The 16,114-nt window shown below is 39.3% G+C and overlaps 1 protein-coding gene across 7 annotated transcripts in view; it reads right to left on the bottom strand.

Moving 5' to 3' along the window:
• Positions 1 to 16,114, bottom strand: part of zfpm1 (zinc finger protein, FOG family member 1) — a 202,534-nt gene that overhangs the window by 70,450 nt on the left and 115,970 nt on the right. The window lies entirely within an intron of this gene.

Here is a 16,114-nt window from a genome sequence, read left to right as displayed (position 1 = left end):
TATCAAATTCTTGGCCTTTCTTAGTCAGCACCTATGATAGTTCAGAGACCATGAAATGAGTTGTCAGCATTTGCTGGGAAAGCAGTAGAAACAATTGAATGAAACATTTAAATAAGGAGGGGGAATAACTCATAATAGGACATTCAAAAAGGTAAGAACTCAAAAAGATATTACCTCTACAATCAGGAATAAGCGACTAATGTGGTTACAATTACTAAATATCCTAACCAAGAAAATCAGATTGTGCTGACCACAGCAGAGATCAAAGCTCATTCCAACTAATAAACATGAATAATTAAATAAAAATTAGCCATGTATTTAATCCATGGAATTCTACAAATAGTTGTCAAACTATTTAAATGATCAAGCACAATTTTAGAGACAAACAGAAAGCCTTTCCAGCTTCCTTCATGGAACATGGATGCCTAAGCAGCAGCTTTGTACCTTTCCAATTATTTTCTTGCCTCGCTATTCTATAGAAGTGAAACTCCATGATCTATTAGACACTAATAGTTCAAATGATCTTTCATTATCAGCTGTAACAAAGTCCATTTTCCTGCCTATCTTGGTATCTATAGCATTGCTATTTTGTTTGCTTCAGTATCCACGTTAATGCAATTTGATTATCTTATCTTCTCATCGGCCCCCTGAGTCTCTCAATTCGATTGGACTTCGCCTGATCATGTGACCTTAAATTTATCAGAATCACTCCTATCAGTGGGATCATTAACCAAATTCTGTAAGGTATCCAGGCTGTTTGCTTTTGATAAAGTCACAGAAAATAACAGTTACTGTCAGCACCATTTATCTAACAAATGGATTTCTTTTGTTCTTACACAAGTTCAGCCCTCTACAACAAAAATATTTCTGATAAGTTCATTCAGAATCATTCTAAGGTCCTCACATGTAAAAAGATCAAGGGACAAGATTAAATGGGGCACAGCAACCTCAGGGTCAGGTTAGATATCATTTAAAATGGGTCATGCCTTTTACAAGGGAAACAAGTCAAAAAGTCTAGTATTTCAGTACAATGCTGGATGTGTATCTTTAAGTGTTGTCACTTTCAGTTATACTGAATAATGCATCTGCCGGTTTCTCCCACCTTTTTCATTTAAGGAGTGACCATGCCTAGCTCAAGTTGCTAGTGATAAAGATCACGACTTTAGTAATTATCCATTAACAATATACAATTGGAAGCCATGACAGCAGTGAGGGTGCTACAATATACTCAGGCTAGGAAGGGGGATGGGAAGACCGAGTTCCCAGTCACAATTGCTGTCCAATAATTTCAGCCCAAAGTGTGTGTTTGGAAGTCAGTGAGGACAGAATCGGATCAGCTGTAATGCTTCTTGTGGTCAAATATCTTGTTGACATTTGCCATCTAGCTCACAATGAACAATCTTTGCTAAGGCGAGGCACTGGAGAGCTCCTTCGGGGTCCCCACTTTCAGGAAAGAAGTAAAAGGAAGAAAGCACCAGTAAATAAAAAAAAAAACTAAAAATGTGAACATATAAATATCTGAAACGGATAGGCTTCACTCAAATAGCAAAATGCAATAACGAGCTCCCCCTATGACTTAGCATTTTTACACAATGAGCAGCTGTGCCATGCAGATGTTTGTAAGTTTGTCTAAAAAACAAATCATTACACTTCAAAGTAATTCAGTGCTTGCTCGTAAGTCAGCAGTTATAAACATGGACACACACAAGCATTGCTTTCATATGTAGGCATTAAAGTGTGATGAGCTAGTGTTTGGGCACATGTTTACAGGCATTTTGTCTACACGACTGTTACCAGCACACATGATGCAGCCAGCATAACCATCAAGCACTCCCAGGTCTGGTGCAGCACAAGCCAGATACACGGTAAAGCTCTCTCTGTTCTATCCCAACAATGTGCAGAGGAAGAAAAACCAGAATTAAAAGAACATTGGCTGAATTTCTACCACCAACAACTTGCATTTATATAGCGCCTTTCACATAGTAAAACATACCAAGGCGGTTCACAGGAGCGTCATCAAACAAAATTTGACCAAAACGTTGGTCAAAGGAGCAGGTTTTAAGGAGCGTCTAAAGGAGGAGAAGTAGAATCATACAATCTTGCAGCACAGATGGAGGTCATTCGGCCTGTTGTGCCTGTGCCAGCTCTTTGAAAGAGTAGAGAGGCGGTGAATATGTAAAAACGTATCTCGGTGTCAAAAATGACTTGTGAAGGCTGGACTCTGACAGTAATGATCCAGGCCTTCGGTAAGTGCCAAAATTAAAGTCCACAACATCCCTTTGAACTTGGGTTGACAGCAGCCACAAATCTCTCTGTTCAAGATGGTCCTAATCATTTAAGAGTATTACTATGTTATACCAGTAACTGTACAGCCAACAAGAAAGAATTATATTGGCAGCTGAGAAATTTGGCTTTGCACTGGGCTGGAGTTGTACAACATACAGCGAGAAGCGTAAACAGTGAGAAACTCATGCGTTTAGTGTGCTTGGGAGTCATATCCCAGGACATAGGAACAGGAGTAAGCCATTTAGCCCCTCAAGCTTGTTCCACATTTCAATGAGATCATGGCTGATCTGTGACCTGATCATGGCTGATCTGTGACCTAACTCCATTTACCCACCTTATACCCATATCCCTTAATACCTTTAGTTAACAAAAATCTATCAATCTCAGATTTAAAATTAACAATTCAACTACATCAACTGCCCTTTTGCAGAAGAGCGTTTCAAAATCTTACCACCCTTTGCATGTAGAAGTGTTTCCTAACTTCACTCCTGAAAGTCCTGGCTCTAATTTTTAGGCTATGTTCCCTAGTCCTAGACTCTCCAGCCAGCAGAAATAGTTTCTCTCTATCTACCCTATCAGTTCTACTTAATATCTTGAAAACTTGGATCAAATCACCCCTTAAGCATCTAAATTCCAGGGAATACAGCCCTTGTTTGTGTAATCTTGCCTCGTAATTTAATCCTTGGAGTCCGGGTATCATTCTAGTAAATCTACGCTGCACTCCCTCCAAGGCCAATATATCCTTCCTAAGGTGCGGTGCCCAGAACTGAACACACTACTCCAGGTGTAGTCTAAGGGCTTTGTAAAGCTGTAGCACAACTTCTACCCCTGAATATTCTATCTTCTAGATATAAAGGCCAGGATTCCATTAGTTTTTATGATTATTTTCTGAACCTGTACATGGACCCCTAAGTCTCTTTGGACCTCCATTGTTACGAGCTTTTCACCATTTAGAAAATACTCAGATCTATCCTTTTTTTAGGTCCAAAGTGAATGACCTCACACTCGCCTGCGTTGAAATACATTTGTCACAGTTTTGCCCATTCATTTAATCTATTAATATCTCTCTGTAATTTTATGCTTCCATCTACATTGCTTACCATGCTGCCTATCTTTGTGTCAAGCAAACTTGGATATGTGGCTCTCTATCCAGTCATCGAAGATGTTAATAAATACAGTGAATAGTTGAGGCCCCAACACAGATCCCTGTGGGACACCACTAGTCACATCCTGCCAATTTGACTACCTGTCCATTATCCTTACTCTCTGTCTCCTGCCACTCAGCCAATTTCCTAACCAGGTCAATAATTTGCCCTCAATTCCATGAGCTTCAACTTTAGCTAACAGTCTTTTATGAGGGACTTTATCGAATGCCTTCTAGAAGTCCATATAAACATCCATAGACATTCCCCTGTCCACTACTTTAGTCATCACTTCAAAAAATTCTATCAGGTTCGTCAGGCATCACCTACCCTTTACAAATCCATGCTGGCTCTCTCTGATCAGCTGAAAATTATCACGGTGTTCAGTCACTATCCTTAATTATAGACTCTAGTAATTTCCCAACAACAGATGTTAGGCTAACTGATCTATAATTCCCTGGTTTCCCTCTCTCACCTTTCTTAAATAGTAGAGTGACATGTGCAATTTTCCAATCTAAAGGAATAGTTCCTGAATCAAGAGAACTTTGGAAGATTATAATTCGGGCATCTGCAATGTTCTCACCTACTTCCTTTAAAATCCTGGGATGGAAACCATCTGGTCCTGGGGATTTGTCACTCTTTAGTGCCATTATTTTCTTCATTACCATTAATTTGTTAATGTTAATTATGGTGAGTCCCCATCCCTAATTCAAAATTAGTTTCCTTGGGGAGTTTGGCATGCTTCTTCTACTGTAAATACTAATGCCAAGTAATTATTTAACATATCCACCATTTCCTTATTTTCATTTACAATATCACCATTATCAGTTTTTAAGGGGCCCACGGTGCTTTTGACCACCCTCTTTTTCATAATATAATTGTAAAAATTTAGTGTTGATTTTGATATCCCTTGCAAGTTTCTTTTCATACTCCCTTTTTGTAGTTCTTACTATCTGTTTTGTCACCCTTTGCTGTTCTTTGTATCTCTTCCAGTCACCAGGATCTGTGCTATTTTTTGCATTTTTGTATGCTTTTTCTTTTAGTTTTATGTTGTCCCTTATCTCTTTTGTCATCCATGCCTTTTTTTTTGGCAAGTAGAGCACTTGCCCCTTAGGGGTATAAACTGGTTCTGCATCACGTTTAATTATTTTTTGAACACCTCCCACTGATCTTCTGTAGTTTTACCCATTAAGAGATTTGCCCAGTTTACGGTGGACACTCTGTTTCTCATCCTGTTGAAGTTGGCCTTACCTAAATTTAGAATCTTAGTAACTGATACGGGTTTCTCCCTTTCAAACACAGCGTTGAACTCGGTCATATTATGATCGCCATTAGATAAACATTCACGCACTGTTAGGCTGTTAACTAAATCTGGCTCATTATTCATTATTAAATCTAATATGGCCTGCCCCCTTGTTGGTTCTAGATCATATTGTTGCAGAAAGCTGTCCTGAACACACAAGAAATTCGCTACCTTTCTGGCGTGAGTGCATCTGTTTATCCCAATCTATATGAAAGTAAAAATCCCCCATTAAAACCACTCCTTTGCTACTTGCTTGTCTAATCTCTGCATTTATACATTCTGCCACTTCACAGCTGCTACCGGTGAGCCAATGCACAACTCCCACTACAGTCTTAAATCCTTTTCTACCTTAATTCTACCCATAAAGTCTCCACTGCCTGCTTACCTCTCGTTATATCCTCTCTTATCATTGAATTAATTTCATCCTTAATCACTAAGGCTACTCCTCGCTCTCTACCAATTTCCCTATCTTTCCTGTAGGCCTTACAACCTGGTATATTCAGTTCCCAGTACTGACGGTCTTACAGTCATGTCTCAGTAATGGCTACCATGTTGTACCCTCTAAGGTGAATTATCCTGAATTATACTGCTGCTTTTGCATTGATATACATCAAAACTTCTTCAAGCCTCACTCCATGACTTGAGCAAATAATCTAAGCTGATACTTGTGTAGTGCTTCACTGACAGAGATGTCATCTTTTGGATGAGTTCTTCAACTGAAGCCCCAACTGTTTGTTCTGGTAGTTCAAATGGATGTAACATGGTACTATTTGAAGAAGAGTAGGGAATTATCCCAGTGTCCGAGACTACTAATACCAACTAAAACAGATAAACTGGTCAATCATCTTACTTACTCTTTATGGGACCTTGTGAGCAAATTGGCTGTGATGTTTCCATACATAACAGCAACTGCACTTCAATAGTAACTCATTGCTTGTGAAGCACTTTGGGATGTCCTGAGGACATGATAAGGTACTATGAAAATACAAGTACTCTGCTTCTTCTAGCAAAATTAATCAGGAATGCTTCCCACAAAGACATAAATAAAAACCTTCCAAGAGCCAATTTTAACAATAATAATAGGGCATGGGGGAAAGGGCAGGGGCATACTGCCACACACTTTTGTTGCTGCAAATTCAACTGTGGAGCCCCATTAAAGTTTTTAACTGACCCTGGTTCGGTGTTGATAAAATTCAAATTAATTTTTTTTTAAATCAATGCTCCAACGTCAGTGTTTTTTTTCCCCCAATCACAAACAGGTGAGGTGGTGCATTATAGTAGGAAGAATAAAGAGGCCACATACTCCTTGGAAAATAAGAGTCTAAAATGGGGTAGAGGAGCAAAGGGATCTAGGGGTACAGATACACAAATCACTAAAAGTAGCGACACAGGTTAATAAGGCCACAAAATAAGCAAACAAAGCACTGGGCATCATTTCTAGAGGGATAGAACTGAAAAGCAGAGAAGTTATGTTTAAATTGTGTAGAACCTTAGTTAGACCAAACTTGGAGCACTGTGCACAATTCTGGTCTCCATAGTATAAAAAGGATACATATACTGGAGAAGGTGAAAAAAAGATTTACTAGGATGTTACCAGAACTGAGGGGATATACTTCAGGAAAGATTGAACAGGCTGGGGCTCTTTTCTCTAGAAAAGAGAAAACTGAGGGGTGACCTGATAGAGATCTTTAAGGTCATGAAAGGATTTGATAGGGTAGATGTAGACAAGATATTTTCACTTGTGGGGAAGACCAGGAGTAGGGGCTATAAATAGAAGATAGTCACTAATAAATCCAATAGGGAATTCAGGAGAAACTTCTTTACCCAGAGGGTGGTTAGAATGTGGAACTTGCTACCACAAGGAGTAGTTGAAGCGAATAGCATAAACGCATTTAAGGAGAAGCTAAATAAACACATGAGGGAAAAAGGAATAGAAGGTTATGCTGATAGGGTTAGATGAAGCGGGGTAGGAGGAGGCTCGTGTGGAACAGTTGGGCCAAATGGCCTGTTTCTTTGCTGTACATTCTATGTAACTCTATGTAGATACTAAATGTTTAGCTGTTTATGACAGCATATTCCAAGATACCTTCTCTTCAAACTGCAAACTATTCACGAGAAAAATCTGTGGAGAAAAGGATGAGCTATGATGTGAAACAAAACGCATACACAAGTTTAAATCCAACCAGTACGTTCCAGTTAATTAAAACATCACTAGTTGGACTGATTACTGTAAAATGGCAAGTGGAAATAATAGCACCTCCTGTCTATGTTTGAAACACCTGTCTATCCAAGACAAATCCAATGGTGTAAAAAGTGGAATAAAGGACCAAGTCCTTTTTAAAACCATCATCTCCACGATTAATCTGTGCATATTTGAGCAATACCCATAAGTGAACAAAGATATCAGTGTTTGCACTGAAAGCACTATCTTTATTTCCTTTTATAGCCTTAAAAGAAAAATACACTCCCCACATTTACTTTGTAATGACTGTAATTACCAGACAGTTAGATTAACTATTAACAGACTGTCAAACCCATTGAGGGAAATTTACTTTTTAGAGGAAAGAGATCGCAAGCATTTCACACACCTGTTGCTACACATGGCAGGAAGTAGGTCACAATTCTCTGGAAAGCAACAATTTAACTTTTCTCAAAACAACAGCCCCCCCCCAATTTGATTAATGTCACTATAGTCTGTATTGGAATTAACTGCAGATGATTTTTAAAAATGAGACATACTATCTTCTTTGATATATTCTTTTTATCCTTTTCTTTCCTGCCTATTTTCTATTTCCCATGTCTCTGCCAAAGGCATTGGGGCGGGCGGGAAAGGGTCAGGGGTTAAATCGGCAAATATGCGAAATACGAAACCCGACCCCAACCCACCACGAACACACCTGCTTCCATTTTAACCGCAGCAGATTTGGGGGCGTCCGAGTAACCTGCTCTGGAGAGGTGGGTCCGTCATTATCCTATTTAAATCAGGCTCCATTGCTGATATTTTGGCAGCTCTTTAAATTTAATGCTGGCTGGACGGGCTTTCCAGGGCTCAGGAAACCTGGCACCAAAAGAAAGACGGGAGCAACCAGATCCAGCAGGTAAGTGCTACTTATAGCACCTCCCTCGACCCCTCCACCGTCTCTCATTTGTCACGTTGTTTGTCTGACATCCAATACTGGATGAGCAAAAATTTCCTCCAACTAAATATTGGGTCCCCAATGCAAGCTCCGTTCCCTAGCCACCGACTCCAATCCTCTCCCTGGCTACTGTCTGAGGCTGAACCAAGCCGTTCACAACCTTGGCGTCCTAGATGAGCTTCTGACAACATATCAACTCCATCACCAAGGCTGCCTATTTCCACCTCTGTAACATCACTCGTATCCTCCCCACCTCAGCTCATCTGCTGCTGAAATCCTCATCCATGCCTTTGTTACCTCCAGACTGGACTATTCCAATGGTCTCCTGGCTGGCCTCCCATCTTCCACCCTCCATAAATTTGAGCTTATCCAAAACTCTGCTGCCCATATCCTAATTTGCACTAAGTCCCATTCTCCCATCATCCCTTTGCTTGCTGACCTACATTAGTTCCCAATCCAGGAACGCCTCAATTTTATAATTTTCATCCTTGTTTTCAAATCCCTCCATGGCCTCGCCCCTCCCTACCTCTAACCTCTTCCAGCCCTACAACCCTCCAAAATCTTTGCACTCCTCCAATTCTTGCCTCTTGCGCATCCTTAATTTTAATCACTCCACCATTGGCAGCTGTGCCTTCAGCTGCCTAGGCCCTAAGCTCTGGAATTCCCCTCCTAAACCTCTCCGCCGCTCTCTCCTCCTTTAAGATGCTCCTTAAAACCTTCCATCTTTGACCAAGCTTTTGGTCACCTGTCCTAATACCTCCTTATGTGGCTCGGTGTCTAATTTTGTTTGATAACACTCCTATGAAGCGCGTTGGGGTGTTTTACTACATTAAAGGCGCAATATAAATGCGAGTTATTGTTGTTGCTTATGGGCCAAGAGGAGCAGGAGCACTTCCCCCACTCCCCCTCGAGCAAATCTTCTGCTGCGATCGGCCACCCCCTGCCCCCCACCATCACCACCAAACCTGCGAAGTTTCCCGGTCTCCCCTCACTCCCGATTGCCAGTCCGACCCCCCCACCCCACAATGGTTCCTGTTTGCCAGGGACCGTCCCCAACAGTTCCCAGCTGCGGCCTTCCCGCCCAGCAGCCTATCAATCTGGCCAGCTGCCGGGCAGGAAATGGAGTAAAAAAAATGATGAGGTCCTGCCATTAAACTCGGTAGGACCTCTGCATTTCCGGTTTTCTCGCCTACTAACTACCCGTAAATATCGGGGCCATTGATTCCTTACTGGGGTACAGTCTCATGGCCACTTATCACCTCCAGTACTGTACCCAAGTGGGGTCGTCCTGCTTGAGCCGCACGTGTTGCCAAGCTATTTGACAATTGTATCATTGCAGTTGATCCAAACTTTCATCCAGAATTCACATATGCATATTTTCAACATGGTGTTATTGGATAGTGCATAGGGAACAAAAATGCTAGCTGATTTGACTTTCCCAAATCCAAGTATACTGATGCCAGTTATAGCTCCTAACTGCTACCTCAGTTCACTTTAGCTAACTCGAAGACTGGGGATTAAGCTGGGACCTTACTGACCTACTTGGCTCAGCTACTCACTGCCTCATTCTGCCGAGCAATCGGGGAAGCTAATGTTCTACTATTCTACTTAAGAGGAGATTTTAATTTTAAAAACCCACAAAAAATAGTAAATAGTAAATCTGAAATCATGCAGGGGTTCTGCCCTTTTACTTCAAGGAGCTGGGTTTGAATCTACCCCTGAAAGATAGGATGAAAGTTTCCCTTCCTCTCCACAGCTGCAAAAGCGTGACATGAAATGAGTTTAGATATTCTCAATCCAATCCTTTGTGGATCCACAGCGCAAAACTATCCATGGTTGCCAGAAACTGCGACTGAATTGCCATACTCCCTCACAGAATGACAGCGAATTAGGATCGAGAGGACAAATTATGCTATTTGAGCCAGTTTAAAAGATATTTCAACATATGCAGTTGACAACAGGCCACTGTGCTTTTTGTAAAAACACCATCACAAGCTAAAGGAGTAACTGATATTTTTCAGGTCCATATAGCTGGCGCACCAGAGATGGTTAATTGTTAAATAAGTGGTACTTATTGGGCACCATGCCCATTTCTATGGAGTCCAACAATTCTCACTTATAATTTTATTGCATTATAAAAATAAAACAAGGGGAAGGAAAGTATAGAGGGAGTACTTCTTGTTGAAAGTTCTCACCCTTTTTCTAAAAGAAAATAACATGCATACCAGGAATTTATCTGATGCTTTAGTGAGAATGTCAATTTTATTTCAAGCAATGGAGCTAATGCCACTATTTTGCATGGTTGCTCTGATGACATCACCAAGAGGGAGCATTGTGAATCGAGAGCAGCTTTATAGAAAATGTACAGTGACTTAAGCCCCAAACTGGGAAATTTCAACTATGCCACAGTCTAGGGATGCCATTATATGATTTTTTTTCCCAATGAAAGTGGAAAGTACTTCCTTTACTCTTTAATGCAATAATCGATGAGTCTTTTAAGTAGCAAGGAACTGACAAGCACCTCGACGAGACAAATTGCTTGTAATTCTACACTACAGTGCAACTTCATTCATGTTTTGTCATGGGATTTTTAAAAAATGTGAATATCATTCATGGAAATTAGGGGTAAAGAAAAACAAAAACAAGCTTAAGTCAGAATACTGAAACCAAAAGAGGGGGGAAAATGGAAAGTGTGGTATTTTTGAATGAAAGAACACAGAAAGAAAAACATAGAAAATGAAACCAAGATAGATCAGCCAATCCTTGTGCCTGCCCCTGCCCACAGCAAATAGAGAGCCTTTTCTTGCCCCTTGCCCCCTCCCTCCTCAATGAGACTCCTGGGAATGAAAATATCGGTGACGTTTCAGCCACCTGAGGTCATTGTGCTCTATACAATTATCAGACTGGCTTCTTAACTTTGTTGCAACTGGAGCTTTCTCTTTTGTCTCTTCTATTTCCCTCGCTTAGAGAATAAAAGAAATATGATCAGCACTGAAATCTGTCCTTTGTGGGGGGATTTTTACAAGTGATAATACCCCAGATTGGGGTGAAGGATGATCAGTCTGTTAATTGGAACTAAAAAGTAGCAGTGTATAATCTAATAAATGGCTTTCTCTATTAATAATAACTTTCAAAATATATCAGCATATAAACTAATCACAACCATCGCCATTACTACTGCGCTAGCTAAAGAGCTTATGATTTTTTTACTGTCCATGTTGCTGATGAACCAGGCTAGAGCATGATGTACAGTATTGCTCTTCAGATTGGCTGACTGAGCTTGTAGACCACTGCAAATTACGGTAAATGTATCGGCATTTTTCTTGTACTACACAGGGGGAAACTCTCAGATGTTAGACATCCTTGTGCCAGTTATGACATAGTACAAGAATGGACTGTCTGGAAGTCTTGAGATCACAGAAAAACAGGAAATGGAAGATAAATGATGCACGTCAAGGAAGGAAGAGATAGAATGTCAATAGGAATAAAGGAAAAGGAAGAAAAACATAACAGAGGAGATGAACAGGCATTTATAAATAACCTGGTACTTTTCAAATCAATTCCCAATTCATTAAAATACTTGTTTGAATGTTTTACTTCAATAACTAAATGACATGTTCATAACCCTCCCACTCCTGAAGAAATGCAATATAGCTGACAATAGAATGGCAAAAAAAATCTTAGTGCCTACAACTGTTTACCTGCTCCAGCTACAAGCCAATTGATAGCCATCAATTTTAATATTAAAGTAACTGTTTAATTTTACCCTCTTTATAGATTAAATAGAAAGTTATAGCACATAAATCTGGAAGCAATCATTTTTCTAAAGGTTATGAATCAAGATCTGAATATTTTAAAACCCAGAAGTATGACAAAATCCTTAAAAAATGGGTTTTCAAAGTGTGCTGCATTTTTCAAATTATCATATTGCATATTGGTAAGATTACAAAAACATGTTGCTCCAGACTAATCTGTTACATTACATCTAGTCAAAACTATACAAGTACAGGAGTCAAAAAAGATACTTGTGTTTCAACTGTGTTATGTAACTTTCAAAATGCAAAACTAAATTTTCATTTTACTCAAAATGTGCTGACACTTAACCCATCAACTTCATTTTAGTCTGCCCAGAATAGCATTTATTTGTCTATAGTTGCTGATGGTATATATTTTAGTTAAAAGTATATATCTGGTGGTTAAAAGATGGATCTACGTGGTCATTATTTTGTATCACTGAAAGAACAAATTGATCCTTGTGTGGAACTATATGAATTGGAATAGATTAGTAACCCTTAAATGTTTGAGTTTAAAAGTATATTTTTCAGCTATTTAAGTCTAAATGGGAATTTGTTAACAGTTTTGGCATGTGTCCATAAAATGTGAAGAATTTACAAGATGCTTATGAATATAACCAAATTCTTACTTCTGAAAACAGCAGCTCCCCTGTAAGTGAATCCTGTACCAGGGTGCGTGGTGTTTTGATCTTGATCCACTACAAAATGAAGACTGTTTCTTTGTGTCTTGGTCCCTGTCTGTCACATAATCTTGATGTGGAGATGCCGGTGATGGACTGGGGTTGACAATTGTAAACAATTTTACAACACCAAGTTATAGTCCAGCAATTTTATTTTAAATTCACAAGCTTTCGGAGATTTTCTCCTTCCTCAGGCAAATGTTTCAAGATCTCCATTTAAGTGGATCATCAACCATCAAAGTATGCAGAACTCTGGTGCCCAGTAGGTACCATACATTTAACAAATAATCATCTCTGGTGTTTTTCAATGTTGGGATCAGTATAAATCTAGAAATATCCAAACTTGTTCAGTTTGGAAAAGGCAAGCCCAAATGGCTTTTAATGGATTTAGCCTTCATTTTCTTTGGCCAAAACAATACTGAGATCTTGAAACATTTGCCTGAGGAAGGAGAAAATCTCCGAAAGCTTGTGAATTTAAAATAAAATTGCTGGACTATAACTTGGTGTTGTAAAATTGTTTACAATTGTCACATAATCTGGTCTCCTGTGTCTTAACAATGTAGAGAAAACTGAATCTACAGCCCTAGAAAATGGGAGCAACACATTAAACAACAGCAGCTTTATTCCCATCCCCTGTCCATCTGCTTCCGATCTGTAGTAGTTATCGAGTTTCAGACCAAAGAATACCTCTCAAATTTAACCTCTAATGGCATAAATCTAGAGTTATATTCACAGATCCCTTATTTTTGTATAATAGTATCATACTTTGAATCCTAGATTTAGAATTGCCTTGACCGTTAAAAATAAATTTAAGTGGATCATCAACCATCAAAGTATGCAGAACTCTGGTGCCCAGTAGGTACCATACATTTAACAAATAATCATCTCTGGTGTTTTTCAATGTTGGGATCAGTATAAATCTAGAAATATCCAAACTTGTTCAGTTTGGAAAAGGCAAGCCCAAATGGCTTTTAATGGATTTAGCCTTCATTTTCTTTGGCCAAAACAATACTGCTGAACTGGAGAAGGAAATCCCAGTTTTGTGGTTCAGATCTGGCATGTCTTCAACAGGAGGCTCACTCATCAATAGTTACCTCAAGGGTCACACCGACTCCACAGAAGAATTTCAAACTCTCTTAAAATTCAGTTATATTTCAGCTTGTAATTTTTTTTTTAAAACTTTTAAATGCCCACTGCTTGATAACTAGAAAAACAGCACTAATTATTCAATTTTCTCTATGTATTTGTGATACACCTCTTATGTGATCCCAGTGGCCTTTTACAGAACATAGAAAATGGTATTAGTAAAATGCTGGAAAGTGGAAAGGTCCAGGCTCAATCACATGCAAAGCTGACTTCTGAACTCTCAGTATTAGTGTCTGATGACACTAAGCAGAGAAAGAAAAATGTGCAGGTTCACCAACAGGCTACTTGCATACACATCCTATTGGTGGATTTATAGCACCTTCCTGCTCCATTGATTGAAGTTACAATATGGTCCAAAGAGACATAGGAGTAAACTAAAGGAAAAGCAAAGAAAGATTAACCTCAAGTAAATATGCACATTTTTTATAGCTTAAACAAAGAAATTGTAAATTGACCGATTTAAGTTTCTGTTGAATAATTTGTTTTGTGAAAAGGTTATTCCTAGATATATTTTAATTTTGTATAGCCAATATTTAAAGTATCACAACTGTGTGAGACAGGCTGGATGGACCAATAGGTCTTTATCTGTCCGTCATTTTTGTATGTTCGTAAACATTTTAGGTGCAAATGCTATTATATACATTCTTTTACCCTGAAAACAAATATTTCCTCAGCATGATGTACAATAAACCAAAATTAAGGAAACCACAAGCTTGGATTCAAATCCAAGGACTGCCTGTCACTTAGATCTGCCTATGTCAATGGCCATACTGATTAGTTCCAGATTAGGTCACTACATGAATTGCTGCATGGAGGAGAAGTATGCCATTGTTCAGTTTTCCCCATTTGAATCGGCATACTTTTTAATCAATAATGGAGCAATTTTGCTAATAGCTGAGGTGAGATCACCAACTACAATGTTCAGAAAAGGCCACTGTGGAGAAGCTGAAAACATAAAAAGGCTCAAGCAAGTCAATCAGTGACATAAGGTGTCTCTTAATGCAAGTTATTTCATGCAACAATAATTTCAATGAAAATTCATATTGCCTTAAATGGAACAGAAGTATTTAGATTTTCAGAAATTAACAGTAGACTCCAATTAGATTTTTCTGTTGCAAACACAAGTTGTAGAAACCAATCAAACGTGTGTGTGTGTGTGTGTGTGTGTGTGTGTGTGTGTGTGTTTCAGATTAACTGGATATATATCCTGAACAAATATCCGAACAGTATGTTTCCACTGATCCAGCAAATTTCACATTTAGAAAAGGTGACATTTTTCCTTATATATTCATCTGAAGACTTTGTGATTATCTCTTTTTAAAAATCCTCATCAGTAAACAGATGTCACATTTCAATTAGGAATTACATCTGTAAGCTATTTCAAATATCACACTAATTTATTCCCATCTGCAAATGGTTACATTATGTGCTCCTGTGAATCAGGAAGTGTGCATAATAGTGATCAGTGTTTTCTTTCAAGCATAATTAAGAAGGTTTTCATTTTGAGATCATAAAGCTGGAGTTATAATTGAGCAATCGTTATCTATAGAAGGTGATACTCTGTCAGTGGTCCAGAGTTATACTGCTAACAGCACATCACTACAGGGGACATTATACTGCACCCAGTGCAAATGTGAAGCAGTGTGGGGTCTGGAGTCAAATTGGGGCCTGCCTTTTGAGTTATACTGCATCCAAAAACTTTTCACTTTTAGAAGATGCTAGCAAGCGGAAGGCCATCATCACCAAATTAAGGATTTCATAAACTAACTGAACTTTGTCTCTTAGTTCAGGAGATCACCTGAATCTCTCAATCAGATTACACCTGTTTTGATGGTTTACAGCATGCAGGGCATAAAATCCAAACAATTTGCATTTCTTACACTTACTTAGCAGGCAACGTTGTTTTAGACTTACTCAGAATAATTCAAACATTGGATGATTATATTGCATCTTGCCACCCTCAATAAAGATTACTTTTCTGAACAAGACAATACTTGGGAAAGCCGAAACACTTTATTCAAGCACTCTAAAGTAAACATCTAGCCCTCTGTAATTCAAAATGCAACACTCCTGAAGCATTACAACTATCAATGCAAAACTTCAAATTTTACTATGAGCTCGATTTTAAAATCAAATTCCGGGTGCGTTGGGGGTGGGAGGGCTGCGAAAATCCCAAGCAGGTTCGGAAGCCGGCTCCAACCCACCGACTTCCGGGTTTGCCACAGACGCACCTGTGTGCGGCGCGCTTCACGAATCCGGAAGTCCCACTGACAATTAAAGCCGGTGGGATGAAAGTTAAAGAACCAAGTGCACCTCATTGAGATACTTACGGTACTTTATTTCTGACATAGTAGATCGTTAAAACGATTTTAAACTTACCTGGGCAGCTTTCTCATGGCTTCCAATTCACGCCTGATTTCACCAGGGGTGAAGGGCCGGATGAGGCAAAAATAAACTAAATAAATTAAATAAAAAACCATTGCACAAAGTTAAAAAACAAAATAAACTTATCTTTCCACCCTGCTCCGTGTCAGAGGTCTCCCTCTCCCCCCGATATCGCCCTCTCAGCCCCCACGATCTCCCCCTCTCCCTCCCACGATCTCCCCCCACCCCAATCTTCAGCGCC

The sequence above is a fragment of the Heptranchias perlo genome, chromosome 16 (assembly GCF_035084215.1).
Source record: "Heptranchias perlo isolate sHepPer1 chromosome 16, sHepPer1.hap1, whole genome shotgun sequence".
In the NCBI taxonomy this organism is placed as follows: domain Eukaryota; kingdom Metazoa; phylum Chordata; class Chondrichthyes; order Hexanchiformes; family Hexanchidae; genus Heptranchias; species Heptranchias perlo.
The sequence above is the reverse complement of the archived record's forward strand: the minus strand, read 5'-3'. Positions and strand labels throughout refer to the sequence as shown.